The sequence below is a fragment of the Zootoca vivipara genome, chromosome 3 (genome assembly GCF_963506605.1).
Source record: "Zootoca vivipara chromosome 3, rZooViv1.1, whole genome shotgun sequence".
Taxonomy (NCBI): Eukaryota; Metazoa; Chordata; class Lepidosauria; order Squamata; family Lacertidae; genus Zootoca; species Zootoca vivipara.
This window is the reverse complement of record NC_083278.1, coordinates 105,860,252-105,875,438: the sequence shown is the minus strand read 5'-3', so window position 1 is coordinate 105,875,438 and position 15,187 is coordinate 105,860,252. Positions and strand designations below refer to the sequence as shown.

The 15,187-nt window shown below is 47.4% G+C and overlaps 1 protein-coding gene across 1 annotated transcript in view; it reads right to left on the bottom strand.

Annotated features, from left to right (window-relative positions):
* FOXN2 (forkhead box N2) overlaps window positions 1-9,094 on the bottom strand; it is a 47,531-nt gene extending 38,437 nt beyond the window's left edge. Inside the window, exon 1 of the mRNA XM_035111073.2 lies at window positions 8,947-9,094. The gene's annotated coding sequence lies outside the window, so the exon portion shown is untranslated. The remainder of the gene's footprint in view (window positions 1-8,946) is intronic.
* Window positions 9,095-15,187: the final 6,093 nt, after the last annotated feature.

The window sequence follows — 15,187 nt, the reverse complement described above, 5'->3', positions numbered from 1 at the left end:
GGAGCTCACCCCGTTGTGGGGATTCGAACCGTCAACCTTCCGGTCGGCAAGCCCTAGGCTCTGAGTTGTAGGAAGCTACTGCTGTAGCTGTTTAAATATTGCTTAAAGCCCTAAAGCTCTAAATCACAGAGCTTAGGGCTTTAAGCACTATTTAAACAGCCACAGCAGCAGCTTCCTACAACTCGTATCTATCTAGCCCAGGCATCCCCAAACTGCAGCCCTCCAGATGTTTTGGCCTACAACTCCCATGATCCCTAGCTAACAGGACCGGTGGTCGGGGAAGATGGGAATTGTAGTCCAAAACATCTGGAGGGCCAAAGTTTGGGGATGCCTGATCTAGCCCCAGAGAGGCTTGGTGTGGTTGTATCCCATTGAGCTCGGACTGAGGAGACCCCAGGGGAATCTGGAATTTAAAAAACATCTGCTTTAATCTGCGTTTTTTATCTTATTTTTAAAAATAATTAAAACAGCAATAAGGCAACAGCAGATTTTAAACCGTTTTAAATAGCTGCTTTTAACTGTTTTTACGGATAGTTTTGTCATTCAAGCCATTTTGTAAGATGCTTTGAGAGGTTTTAAAAAATAAAATAAGTGGTGTAAATAAATTTTATGGATCAGTAGGAAGTCTAAGTTCCAATCTGGTCAATTCCAAAATTCGCTCCAGAGCCCAAACGGATTACAGGTTACCAAGTCAGGAAACACGGCAGAGCTGTAGAGCACAAGTCTCGGAAGAAGCTAAGATGCTGACGCAACATTCGGTACACCCCCTGGACTCTCCTTTTGAAGAGCAGGGTGGGCACCATCACTTGACATTGGCATCCCAAGGCTCAGGACTGAGCAAGCAAGCCCTCCTCCAAGTGGGCTGAGCCTAGGAAGATACAGTGGTACCTCTGGTTGCAAATGGGATCCGTTCCAGAGGCCCGTTCGCAACATGAAAAGGCCGCATCCTGAAGCACCGCACCTGCGCACAAGCGTGACGCAATTCAGCACTTTTGCGCATGCACAAAGCGTGGTTTAGTGCTTCTGCGCAAGCGCGTGCACCGAACCCAGAAGTTACCCTTTCCGGGACTTCCAGGTTCGACGCGTCCGTAACCTGAAAAGACGTCACCCGCAGCAGACGTAACATGAGGTATGACTGTAGTTCGAACCAGCTCTTGTCAGATTTATTGCACTGTGCCTCCTGAGGCGGTCAGTACCACATTGACCAGCTGAGACATGATGCCTGGGCAAGGCACTTGGCCCTTTCCATGAGTCCTGATTGCTTCCCAATCCACCAGGCCCCACTGTAGGGTTGGCGTCTTCTGACAATGGCCACTTTCCACTCCCTTGGACCCCTCTCCTGGGTCAAACCCCTCCAGTTCTATCTCTTTCCACACCAGACCACTCTCACCAAGTCATCTCCACGGGGCTCATGACAATGAGTTCTAGTATAATAATGGGGGGACGGACTGTTCTATCAGCTTTCTTTATACACCTTTAGCATGTCCCCTCTTCCTTGCTTTCCCCCCTAAACTAGGAAGTCGCAATACACTGCAAATTGTGTTGCTCTAGCCCCCTATCAAAATATATTGTCGCCCCCCCCCCAACAAAGTGTTTTAAGCAGGCAAACTCGGCCCTCCAATTCGGACTACAATTCCCATCATCCCTGACCACTGGCCCTGTTAGCTAGGGATGATGGGAGTTTTAGTCCCAAAGCATCTGGAGGGCTGAGTTTGCCTATGCCTGGTTTTAAGAGCCTGCTTCCCCGCCCCCCTAATTCTTCCTACTTTTTATATCCTTGTGACATGGGCATTCCTGGGTGTATGAAGAGCGTGAAACTGAAGTATTATTGAATAATCCCTTAATGAGGCAAAAGCTACTTCTATTACAGGGATGAGGAATCTGTGGGGCCTTCCGATGCAGCTGAACTTCAACCCGCGACATCAACTCTGTTAGCCAAGCAGGTTATGGCAGCTGGAAATTGGACTCCAAAACCTGCTAGAGGGACACAAGTTTCCCCAGCCTCCATTCAACACAAGCCCCACGATGCAAATGAGCAGCATTCGAAATTAGCCAGGGGCCAGGCGCATTTTGCACCTGTCTATCAGCCACCTGCGACCAAGTGAAGATGCTCGGGCGCCAGGATGACGCCTGACGTCCCCACCACCTGGAGGTGCATGCCTGGGGATCCTTGGATCTTGACTGTTTTCACACAATAATACCACATCCTGTAGAATTATATCAATTATAGTTCATCTGCACAATCAGAATGAATTTCAGGAACCACAAAGTCGTATTGAAAAAGACGACTTTCAAGCTGTCTGGTCCCCAAATGGCAACTAGGCACTCCATTTTGGCGACTGCAATCCTGGTTTAAAGAGCCATTTGTCGCTTAGCTTATATATCTTAGTTTCTAGCACCGCAAAATTGGTAGAAGTGCTGAACTGAGAAAACCTGACAGCCTCCCCAAATACTAAAAAAAAAAGGGTGCTATCATCTAGCTAGCACGTTTTTTATCCCAGTCCAACCAATATATTGACCCTTTATAACCTCATGCAACAGTTTTGCTTGTGGCCTGGAACGAAAACACCATCATTTTGCCAGTAAAATACTATTACCCCTGCAGGAAAAGATAACGTTGGCTGTGGAAAGGCAGAAGATCCTATCAAGGTGCTCAACACAATATAGGTAGACCAGAATAATGTAATTCACATGCATCCAATGCACTGAGGAAGCTGCCTGCTAGTTTACCTTTTCTGTCTAGACTGAGCTGCAAGATCAGACAACATGAAGCTGAGAGAGAAGGAATTCTGATGCAAGGTCACATGATAAGACTTCTGGTATAGCACTTCCCATGCTCTGAATTCTAGTTGCTTTTTAAAAAGGATATCCTGTACAAGTCATTTTCGCCACAAGAGACACACAGCTAGTTTAGCATTGCGACAATACAGCTATTCCTGCTCCACATTTCAGACATTTTATATACGGTACTTAAGATATAACAAGCGAAAGGGTTCGTAAAGTTATGGAACAATGGAAAAAAAGATGCCTGAAGACGGTTCACCATAATGGCTTTTGCCGGGCAACACATATTTTGCGGACAAAGCTATCAGTCACGACTTGCAACCCACACTTGCCCAAAGTCCTGAAGGCCCCAAATATCGATTTGCCTTTGGGGAAGAGAGAGATGATGTGGGGAAAGGCAAAAGGCAAGCCTGCTCCCGTTTACTTGGGAGCAAGTCTCATTTAATTCAAAGGGGTCTACTTCTGAGAAGACATGTCTAGAACTGCATGGTAAATAGGCGAAAACCCAGCACTGCGGCCCTCGCTTGCCCCTCATGGGTTTTGCATCAACTACATGGAACCTGACTGAAGCTCACGGACCACAGTTTGGGACCCCGTGACTTAGAGGACAGGAGGCACAACGCTTTGCTAGAACCAGGTCTGCATGCGCCTATCTGAGCCACGAAATCATTTCTGCTTGTGCCATTTGTGTTGCTTGCTGCCTATTCCATACCACAAACTACAGTGGTACCTGGGGTTACAGACGCTTCAGGTTACACACTCTGCTAACCCAGAAATAGTACCTTGGGTTAAGAACTTTGCTTCAGGGTGAGAACAGAAATCGCGCGGTGGCAACACGGCAGCAGCGGGAGGCCCCATTAGCTAAAGTGGTACCTCAGGTTAAGAACAGTTTCAGGTTAAGAACGGACCTCCAGAACGAATTAAGTTCTTAACCCCAAGGTACCACTGTAATTGATGGCTACAATGGAGGAGCTGAGTTTGCGCTTGTATCTCAACCTGCAGCATGCGCTGACATCATCTTTACTCCCTATTGGTCCCCACCCCACTCAGCAAGATCACACCCAAGATGGACACTTTCTTGATCAGGAAGGAAATATCCCCTCTTGCACTTGCTGGCAGGGATCGTGGCCACTTTTACAAAGGGAGAAACCTCACTGCGGATGGGAATGAAATCGAGAGCTCTTTAAAAGCACATCTTCTCTCTTGTAGTGGGCAGGACTGGAAGTCAAGAAGGTGTCATAAGCTTAACAAGCCTCCTTTAAAATTTTGCAAATACGGTCTTCTCCACTGGGAAGAGGCGGGGGGGGAGAGATTGGCTCTTAATTCCCCCCCCCCAAGTTTCCACCCACCCATTTAAATAAGCTAACCTGTAGCATATAAAATAAAAAAATTCCTTCAGTAGCACCTTAAAGACCAACTAAGTTTTTATTTTGGTATGAGCTTTCGTGTGCATGCACACTTCTTCAGATTGGTATCTGAAGAAGTGTGCATGCACACGAAAGCTCATACCAAAATAAAAACTTAGTTGGTCTTTAAGGTGCTACTGAAGGAATTTTTTTATTTTACTTCGATCCAGACCAACACGGCTACCTACCTGTAACTGTAGCATATAGACAGACGTGATCTGGTTGACACAGTGCACTTAGATGCTCGAAAAGCTTTCAATGGAGTAGCTCACCAGAAACACCTGAGTGGGAGTCATGGGATAAGAAGAGAGGTCCTCTCCGTGGACCAAGAACTGGTTATATAGCAAGAGAGTAGGAATAAATGGACAGCTCTCCTGATGGAAGGATGTAGAAAGTTAGGGTTGCCATATGCCCCAAAGCGAAAAGTTGAGTTGATTATTATTATTATTATTATTATTATTATTATTATTATTTTGGTTTTGCTGAAAGTTGTTGGCCTTTTTTTGAATGATTAAAAAAATATATTAACCCCCCCTTGCCATAGGTCCGGGTTTCCCCAGACATTTTGCCAATTTGCCGAAAATCCGCCCGGACGCCATTTTCCTGCCCAGTTCCCAGACATATGGCAGCCCTAAGAAAGTAGAGTCCCCCAAGAATCAGTATTGGGACCTATGTTTGATAACTTGTTCATAAACCATCTAGAGTTAGGCAAGAGCAATGAGGTAGCCAAGTTCGTTGATGATATGAGTTGACAGAAAACAAAAAGAGATTGGGAAGAGCTCAAAAGGCATCTCTCCAAACTGAGTGAACGAGCAGCAAAAAGGTGAATGCAATTCAATGTAAACAAGTGTAAAGTGATGCGTGTCCAGAGGGGGGGGGTCTAAATTTCACATATACGCTCACGGGGTTATGAATTGGCAGTGGCTGACCAAAAAAAGTGTCGGCCCAGATCATTAGCATACCTGCCAAGTTTTCCCTTTTCTCATGAGGAAGCCTATTCAGCATAAGGGAATTTCCCTTAAAAAAAGGGAGAACTTGGCAGCTATGATCATTAGGAAAGGAAAATAAAACCACCGTTAACATAATGCTATTATTACACAGATCTATGGCGGAATCGCATTTGGTGTACAATGTACAGTTCTGGTCACCTCACCTCAAAAAGGAGTTGGAAAGGGCTGAGAAAAGGGCAAGCAAAAGGCTCAAGGGACAGTAGCTTCTTGAGTTCAAGGAAAAGACGAGTAAGAGGAGCCAGGATGGAAGCTTAGAAAATTGTGTGGCACTAAGAAAGTGGATAGAGAAAATATCTTCTCCCACTCTCATAACACTAGGAAGTCATGGGCATCCCAAGAAGCTGGAAGATTCAGGACAGGTAATAGAAAGTACTTCTCATGCAGATCATAATTAAACTGTGGAACCCGCTCCCCCAGGAGGCAGTGAGGGCCACCAGCTTGGATGGCTTTAAAAGAGGATTTTGGAGGAGAAGGCTATCGATGTCTACCAGCCACAATGTCCATGCTCTGCTTCTGTGGTTAGAGGCAACATGTTTCTGAATTCCAGCTGAAGAAAATTGGGTCCTGCTTGTGGGTTTCCTACAAGCATCTGGTTGGCCACTGTGAGAACAGGATGCTGGACTAGATGGGCCGTTGGCCTAATCCAGAAGGTACTTCTTATGTTGTTAAGAAGTTTAACTTTTTAAAAAAATCTGTATTATGTACCATGGGCAAGAGGCAGTCAGAACTGATTTTGCATCCCACCGATTTCATTGGGGGAGTTTCGCGTCTTGAACTCTCCCCTACTGAAATCTGCGGGAACTGAAGGAGTTTAATTTCAGTTGCAACCCTAAACACACATTTACCTGGGAGTCAGGTCCCACAGAACTTAGAACAGGCATCCCCAAACTCCGGCCCTCTAGATGTTTTGGACTACAATTCCCATCACCCCTGGCCACTGGTCCTGTTAGCTAGGGATCATGGGAGTTGTAGGCCAAAATTCTGGAGGGCCGCAGTTTAGGGATTCCTGACTTAGAATAATAGAACTGTAGAGTTTGAAGAGATCCCAAGGCCAGGCTTGGTTTTCAGCCCCTCAATCATCTGGGTTGCCCTCCTGGGTTGGCACTACCCCTAAGCACAAATTCCCTTATTTGCAAAGGGCGAAAAAGCAATTTTTTTACCTCCGCAGAAAATAAACGAGAAAGGAAATATTTTTTAAAAGCCACTCATTGCCCTTGTGATACATTAGAACAAAACAAAGACCACCATAAATGCATTTCATGTTTTCTACGGGGTTTGCTCACAACCCTCCCATTTATTAAAATATCTCAGCCACCTTCCCGTGGGCATATGACCCTCAAAGCAGCTTACAACCATCCAACCAAAAGGTGCAATTAGCCACAGTCAAAAAACAACAACAACAAACACCACTTAAGGTATACAATTTGTAACGTTAACAAATACCTTTAAAAAATAAACACACAAGTCTACCAAAGTTAAAAACCCAGTGGGAGGAGCAACAGAACCAGCACCCTCCCCCTCAAAGCAATGCAACTTATTCTCATTTGTAGGAAGCACTGCACAGGATTTCTGCAAACCAGGAGTTCCCAAGTGTTAGGGCTGTTAACTAAGGAGAGAAGAGAGAAGAGTGTTGATTGTTGCCTCCCTAACCCTTTCACAGCGCATGCATTTGGGGGGGGGGGGTTGACACATACTGAAGTGTGTTTAAAATTCTCTGCGTGCTGTCCCCCTATTCTCTCTATGCCTGCATATATTTAGGCGTTGGGGGGCGGGGCGGGGAGTGTACTCCCAATTGTGCCAGTTACAGAACGGGAGGCTTTGGGAGGAGGGGGGGAGGTTAATGTTATTTAGTGCGGCTTGATCGATCCCATACAAAAGGGTCCAAGTTTTTTCAAAGGATGGTGGGGTTTTTTTTTTCTTTTCTCCGTTGGCTTGAATCTCTTGCGTTTGCATTGAGCGTTCGGAGAGTTTGCATTTTCTAAGCAGGAGGGGGGAAGAGAGGGGGGAGGCAGGACTAAAGCGCAGAGGGGGGCACCTTTTCTTACGCTTGCATGCAAGAGGAGGAGGGGGCGGCGTTGCAGACTTCGCGCCGGGCTTTGTGCCGGGCTGCTAACGCGCAGCCACCCACACGCTCGCGGAGTCGCCCGGGTGACCCCGTGGCCGCCTTTCCCCGGCGAGAGGCTTTGCCAACCACGTGGCTGTCACAATCCTGAACCAAAATGGGGGAGGCTCGAGAAGGGAGGGACGGAGCAAGCCGGCGGAGAGGCAGAAGCGACGCGGGGGGGGGGGAGTCTCTCTTTCTTTTCTAAGGGGTATAATGGGGAGAAGGAAAGAATTTTTAGAAACTTCCAAAGCAGGTGAACTTTTTTTGTGTGCGCGCGGGGATGTCTTGTTCCCTTCCAACTTTGTGACGACGGAAAGAAAGATCGAGCCAGTCACTCTCACCCGGAAGCGGGGAAGCTTTATTAAAAGAAGACGGGCAGCAAAAGGGTACACAACGTCTTAGCAATAGCCCAAGCGCGCACGCATCGTATTTGGGGGGGGGGGCTGGTGGTGCAACCGCACAAGCAGCGCTTCAGGATGAAGCAAAGTCCAAAAGGAGGCGAAAGGGCGCGTGCACAACGGCAAAGCTACCTGGTTAAAGGGGTGTGTGTGTGTTTGTGGCATGAGTCTAGGGCAGGAAGAGGAACAAGGGTCAGAGGAAAGCAGGGACTGATGGGGGAGGAGATCAGAGTCCCTCCCGTGAAACGCCACCCTCGCCTGCTTGCCCCAGATGCCACTTTCGTCTCTCCACCCCCCTAGGGAGCCCGGACCACTTCATTGAAGGAGGAGCACCTTATATCAGAACACACAGCTCTAAAGTGGTCAGTAGGTAGGGTTAAAAAAATCAGATTTGGGTCCCATTAAGTCCACCTATCTCTCGAGGGGCGTATTTAGAGACTCAGGTCCGACAAAAAGAGCGCGCGCAACCTTCTCATTCCATTCACTCCTCCCAACGCCCCACATAAGCAGGTCAGACACAGATTTGGCAGTCAAGCTTTCTATACATTTACGAACACGACTGGCTTGGACAGAAACCCTTTTTCACCACCCACAAGAAAACCCCTCGTTCTCCTCTCCAATGTCTTCCTCTCCAGTTTCGAGCATTTATATTCCCTTTTCCAAGTCACACACCCCTGACTCCGGAACACGAATGTCTGTATACACACACGCACACACCCCAACTTACAGGTTCTGACACCAGTTCTGACACCAACTCAAACCTCCTCACCTTTCCTCTGATCTCCAGCCGCCCTAGATCCAACCTCGCCATATATCTTGAAGCCAAGGGAACTCAGCTGGAGGCGCGCGCACACACATATGCCCACAATATCTCTGTGTGTGTGTGTGTGTGTGTGTGTGTGTGTACACACAATACACACACAGCGCAATTTAAGCCTCCGCGCTGCACAGACACACACCAGACGTCAAGAGAGGGAGAGAATGAAAACAGAAATACACCAGCAAAACGCAACTGGAAGTAGACGCTGCTGAAATCAGGAGGGGAAGACAAGTGAGAATTAAAAAGCTAGAAGTAGAAAAAGAAAAAGAAATCGGAAGGAGTGGGGAGGGGAGAGAAACCCAGGGGTTGGAAAGAATAAATTTAAGAAGAGAGGTGTATGTATCTCTTAGCCGCCCCCCCCGCTCCCCACCCCAGCCGCATCCCTCGACCCGAGATAGTTAATAAAGGAGAGATTCCGACTCACTGTACGCATGAAGCTCGCGCAAAGGGGGAGGGGGCAGCAATATGGCAGCGAGGGGGGGGAATGTGTCAGGAATCAGCAGCTGCTGGTGCCGCCGCCGCCGCCGCCGCTGCCTCTGGCTTCCCTTGCCCTGCGCAGCAGCAGCAGCAGCAGCAGCAGCAGCGACGCCGCCCCCTCCCTCGCCGTCTCCCCATAGCAACAAGGCGCCCCGGCCGCCGACGGCTCCTCCTCTCGCTCCGCCCGCCTGCACAGCCTCCGGGCGCGCAACCGGCCCCCTTTTCCCCTCCCCTCGCGGCGATCGCGCCGCCCCGTACTGCCACCGCCCCCTTCGCAAGGCGGCCGAGTCCATTGTAAGCGGAGGGGGTGGGCCGGCGCGAAGTTGGGGGGGTGGGGTGTTCGGAGGGCAGGGGTCGCCGCTGGTGCGCGCGGGGCACATGGCACGCTGGAGCTCGCTGCAAAAAAAGAGGGTGGGGAGGAAGGGTTTGGTTTTTAGCCTTCGAAGTTCCCACGCGCGCTGGCTTGACTCTTCCCCGCAGGTTAAGGGGACGGCGGTCGCCCGTGGAGTCTGCCCGGGCATCGGAGTGGGGGGAGCACGTGGCTGGGGAGCTGGGTGGCACAAAAGAGGGATGCGGTGCCGGCTTCAATTGCGGAGATGGTTGTAGAACCGTAGAGTTGGAAGGGTCATCTAGTCCAACCCCCTACAACGCAGGGGTCTTTTGCGCACCGTGGGGCTCGAACCCGCGACACTTGAGATGGTGTACTGACTGAGCTGTCTCAACCATTTAAACAAAAGAAGAAGAAGTGTGCATGCACACGAAAGCTCATACCAATGACAAACTTAGTTGGTCTCTAAGGTGCTACTGGAAGGAATTTTTTTAATTTTTTGTTTCAACTACGTCAGACCAACACGGCTACCTACCTGTAACTCAACCATTTAAATTTGCAGTGACGCTTTCTGGACGATCTCCAAGCGCTTGGCGCTCCACATCCAGAGGGCCTGCAGGCTTGCTTAGAACCAGATCCCGCCCATAGCCTAGGTGAGGGTGCTGGGGATTGCAGACATAGGGCAAGCCGTATAATTTCCCCCAGAGTTCTGTTTGATGAAACGGATGGTAGACCGATGGCGGCTGGAACCCACCCAGGGTGACAAAGCATCATTTATTTCTACTTTTAAAAATAAATTACGGTCAGTAGGTAGGTGACCAGGCCAGCATAAGCATATACATGGTTACGGTGCTCGTGTTATTATTTTTACTTTTAAAACTATGTGGTTGTCACAGCAGGCGCAGCAACCGACCAGCAGCTTGACCTCACCCCCAAAGGTGCACTTCCATCATCTCCCGAGACAGATGGATGCCAGCCTTTTCTCTCTTTTTTTAACTATAAAATGGTGCTTATTTTGATAATAGAATTTTAAAGTTGGAAGGGGACACAAGGGTCATCCAGTCCAACCCTCTGCAATACAGGAATATTTTGCCTAGCCTGGGGTTCAAAACCCATGACCCCGAGATTAAAAGTCTCATGCTGTACCAACTGAGCTAGTATCAGGGCAGCAGAAGCAAGCTCCATTTTATTTATTTGTGGTGGTGATATGATTTAAGTGAGCTTAAAATGTGAAATCAGGAGTGCTCACATTATTTCCTTTTTATGTGTAAGTAGAAAATCAGGGTTGCCCACCTTGTTTAATAATAATAATAATAATATCTAACAAAGCAGGAATGTAGAAGCAGCTATAAACCGTTGAATGGGGTGAGCCCTGTAAGTCCATTAACTGCTGGGTCTAAAATTAGCTACACCCCTGCAAGACTTGATAACCACCGTTGCTTCTTTCTTTCTTTAATTCAAGGGTATGTTGTTTTTGTTTCTCTTACACATCTCGCAAGAAGAGTTTTATCAGATGAACCCTCAGGTAACCTGCAGTGATATATCACTGACACTGGTACAGATGGGAAAAGGAGAAACACCATCAAGTTCCATCCTCATAAACTCTCATCAAAATCTCCATCACTTACGTAAATATGCCCTGAAAGGATGGGGGCCAACTCCTGTTAACCATCCTAGGAAGGGAAGAGACAAGCGAGATCAGACCAAATGCCCATCTAGTCCAGCCTCCTGTTTTCTCCAGTGAACAACTAGATGCCTCTGGGAAGGCCACACGCTCCTAAATATTTGCTCAGAAGTACGACCTTCTGATCTCAGTGGGACTTATTTCCATATACTGTGGTGCCTCGCAAGACGAATTTAATTCGTTCCGCGAGTCAATTCGTTTTGCGAAAAATTCGTCTTGCAAATCGCGGTTTCCCATAGGAATGCATTTAAATTTCTTTTTTTTTTGTCCATAGGAACGCATTAATTAAATTTCAATGCATTCCTATGGGAAACCGCAATTCGCAAGATTAATTTTTTGCAAAACAAATTCGTCTTGCGAGTCACCATCAAATCGCAAGACACATTCGTCTTGCGAAAAATTAATCTTGCAAGGCATTCGTCTTGCGAGGTACCACTGTAAGTGTGTTTACAGTGGCAGCCAAAGAATCTGCAGTGGCATCCTAAAGACCGACAAATTGGGTTATGGCATGAACTACGGACGGTATATTCATGGCTGAAAAGAGATTTTTATCAGGTGCATCAAGTAGTCTCCTAAACTGATGGATTTAAATTCACACAGATAACCCGAGAAAGTATGGTAAGCAGTGGCAAAGCTGCATGCTCCGGCACCGGGCATGGAGAGCAGGCAGGGGCATGGCGTGCGTCCTGGGGGTGTCGCGTGCCACCCGCAGGGACATGGCACCCGGCGCGGTGGAGGTTCGCGGTGCATGTCCAGGGGGACAGCCACAATGGTACCCCCCTCCCCGATGGTGCCGGGGGCGGTGCACTCCCCCCCCCCCGTTCCTCCACCAGTGATTGTGAGGCCCAAGTGACAAAACCAGGTTCCAGAAAAGTTTGACTTACAATTCATACTCAAGATGGCCCGGGGAGCATTGGTGTCCGCGCACTTTTTGCACCTAGAAACAAAATGCAGGAACAAAGGAGGGTGCACATGAAAAAAACAACTACAACTAGGTTTTCCATGTTTTTAAGTTGCAATTCTTGCCAAAGACGTAAGCCAGTCTTTACTTTTTATAAAGCATCTTGTCTCTTGTGTGGTGGCAAAATCAGCTCCAAATTCATATCCACATGTTTATGTTACTTTTGGAGAGCTGCAGGAGGTCCTTCTTATGGATTCATTATTCGTAATAGAATATGTCACTTTATCATAAAATAAGAAACACACTGGGTAATATTCAGTATTAGTCATATGCACAGTAGATCTACTGAAATCATTGGATTTATGTAAGTGATTTGATTTCAAAGGATCTGCTCCCAAGTACGTCTAATATTTGATATAACCCTTTATGTTTAACAACCTATAAACCATAACATCTACCCCAGATTATATGGGCCTGGGAAAGTAATGAAATAATGGGTGTCTTTTATGGACTTTTGAAATGTACTGTCTTAAGAATGTTTAAACCTGGGTCATAATTTTTAAATTGGAATAACAGATCTGTAGACTTCATCCTTAAAAACACAGGTGACATATCTGCAGTGTAGGTGTTGCTTAGATTTTATTTCCTGAATTTTAAGTAAATTAACCATGGTTTTATGGGTCAAGGACAGCGACAAAAACCCCATAAGGTTTCTGTTTGTAAAGCCTGACTGCTCAGATGTTTGTTTTGCGTTGTCCCACATCTTGTACCGTGTTTCCCCCTTTTTAAGACACCGTCTTATAACTTTTTTTCCTCAAAAAAACACAGGGTGGCTTACTTTCGGTGGGATGTCTTATTTTTTTAATTACTGGTACGGTTTTTACGGCTCAGGGCGCTGGCTCAGGGCGCTGCTGTGCTCTCTTGAGTGCTCAGCACTGCAGCAGCCACCGGTTCCGGGCGGCGGGGCAGCAGGCGTCCTTGGCCAGGCCAGGCGGAGGCCACTGGCTCAGGCGCTCCCCCTGCCACTGCAGGGTGCTCCAAGCTCCTTGGCTGGGCCAGGCAAGGAAGAAGCAGTGAGCCCAGCGATGGTGGCAAGCGGAGCACGGGGATGCAGCCAGCAAGGCGGGAGCGCGATCAGCTGTTAAGCAGAGCTCTTGGCCGCATGGAGTGACTCTGTGAGTGGAGGTGCCTGTGGGGGTTGGTTTCCATGGCGCGGAAGTATGGCTTATTTTGGGGGTATGTCTTATATTTCTCAAATGCTTAAAAACCCTGCCATGGCTTACTTTATGACTATGTATTAAAAAGGGGGAAACAGGGTATCCTGATAGTTTTAGCTTCATAAGCTCCTCTGGCCAAGAACTTTGGTATTTGTTCAGCTCAGTGTTCTGTGTGCTGTGTTTACACTGAAGAGTTCTGCTGCATGATATGGGATTTGGGGGATAGCATTCACATCTAAACATTGCAGCAATTTGGTACAGTCAGTCTAGTCAGGTAGAAACAGCTCTGAGAAGTAATCTTGCCCAATATGTTGTCTAGGGTATAAAAGATAGCGGCGGCAGGGGGGGGGGGCTCTTCCCCAATCAATCAAATTGTGCCTGAACTGCATTTTTAACTTCATCACAAGGCTTGGGAACCAGTGGCTCTTCAGACATTAGTTACAGGTAGGTAGCCGTGTTGGTCTGCCGTAGTCGAAACAGAAACAAAAAAAAATCCTTCCAGTAGCACCTTAGAGACCAACTAAGTTTGTCATTGATATGAGCTTTCGTGTGCATGCACACTTCTTCAGATACACTGAAACAGAAGTCACCAGACCCTTATATATAGTGAGAGGGTGGGGAGGGGTATTACTCAGAAGGGTGGTGGGAAAGGGTGATTGGCTGATAGGTGTGGTAAACCTGTTGACGACTGTTAACAACTGCAATTGGTCTTACACCCCTTGCTTTTTCCTCTAGTCTAAGACCAATTGCAGTCGTTAACAGTCGTCAACACCTTGCCAATACCTTCCCTTGCCCCCCCCCCCCCGTGGACTAACCAAGTGACCGGAAGGCATTTTGATTTCCCTGGACCTGAAATTGTGCTGAAATGGCTGTCACCTCTGCCAGGTAAGCCAAGGCCCCAGCAAATTATTTTTATTATGTATGTTGTGTTTTTATGTTGTGTGGTTTTTTTAATGTTGTAACTGCCCTGAGACCTGCGAGTATAGAGCGGTATACAAATTTAATAAATGACAAAAAAATTAAAAAAATTAAAATTTAAAAAATAAAGAGAGCACCTCAAGATTTGAATTGTTTCTTATTCTGTATCTCCCAAGTTGCTCAATGTGCCACACGCGACTCTCCACCTATCAAACTTCCCCTCACAACAATAGTGTGTAGGCGTGGGGTGGTATTTGACTAATCTTTACTCAAAACAGATCCATTGAAGTTAATGGACTGCCTGTAGTCATTTTCATTCATTTCCATGGGTCTGCTTTTGAACACCACCCTAAGAGACCATTGACTGGCCCAACATTGTTGATGGAGTGAGCTTTGTGGCTGAGGGAGGATTTGAACCCTGATCTCCCAGGTCCGGCCCTCTAACCACTATGCCACACTCTCCAGGGTCTGCTCTCTACTTATGCGGAGCAAAGGTTGGGGGACCAAATAGACTTGGCCAACAGCCCTCATGAATGGAAACACTTTCCCAGAATTCAGTGCTCTGGTTCCGCTGCAAACCCGCAGGGCTTCCTCTAGTGGCTGTGGAAAGGGTTCCCTGGAAGCTGGTTTCTATAGCAACTGCAGCTAGAACCTGCACAGGCCAGGACATTCTCAGTAAAGCCAAGACAGTTGTTTTTTGCTGAGCCCAAACAGAAAGGTGGGCTCATGACAGGAGAGGCAGCCTGCTCTGCGGTCTCCCCGGCTGAATTACCCAGATAGGCTTTGTTTTGAAGAGGGTATAGAGATTCTTCAGGTTTAATTGCCAATAAATCAGCATGACCTCCCCTCGCCGGCACCTTTTAGAAACACTGATCTTTTCAGCCGGAGAATGGAGAGCAATTTTTACAGTGTGTGCAAACTGTCTACGGTAAGATAACAGAAATGACACACGCTGTTTGCTCCATTAAAGGCGACGTTAGATAATGAAGGACTCCATTAAAAGCGTGTCCTATTTGTTTTCTGGTTATGTTCATATTGTATTACTGTGTGCGTCTGCTGCGTTTTAAACAATCGTGCTCCGAGTCTGATGACTTGGTATTTTACCAGTTGTTGAGAAATTATTTGACTGCGCTTTCAAGA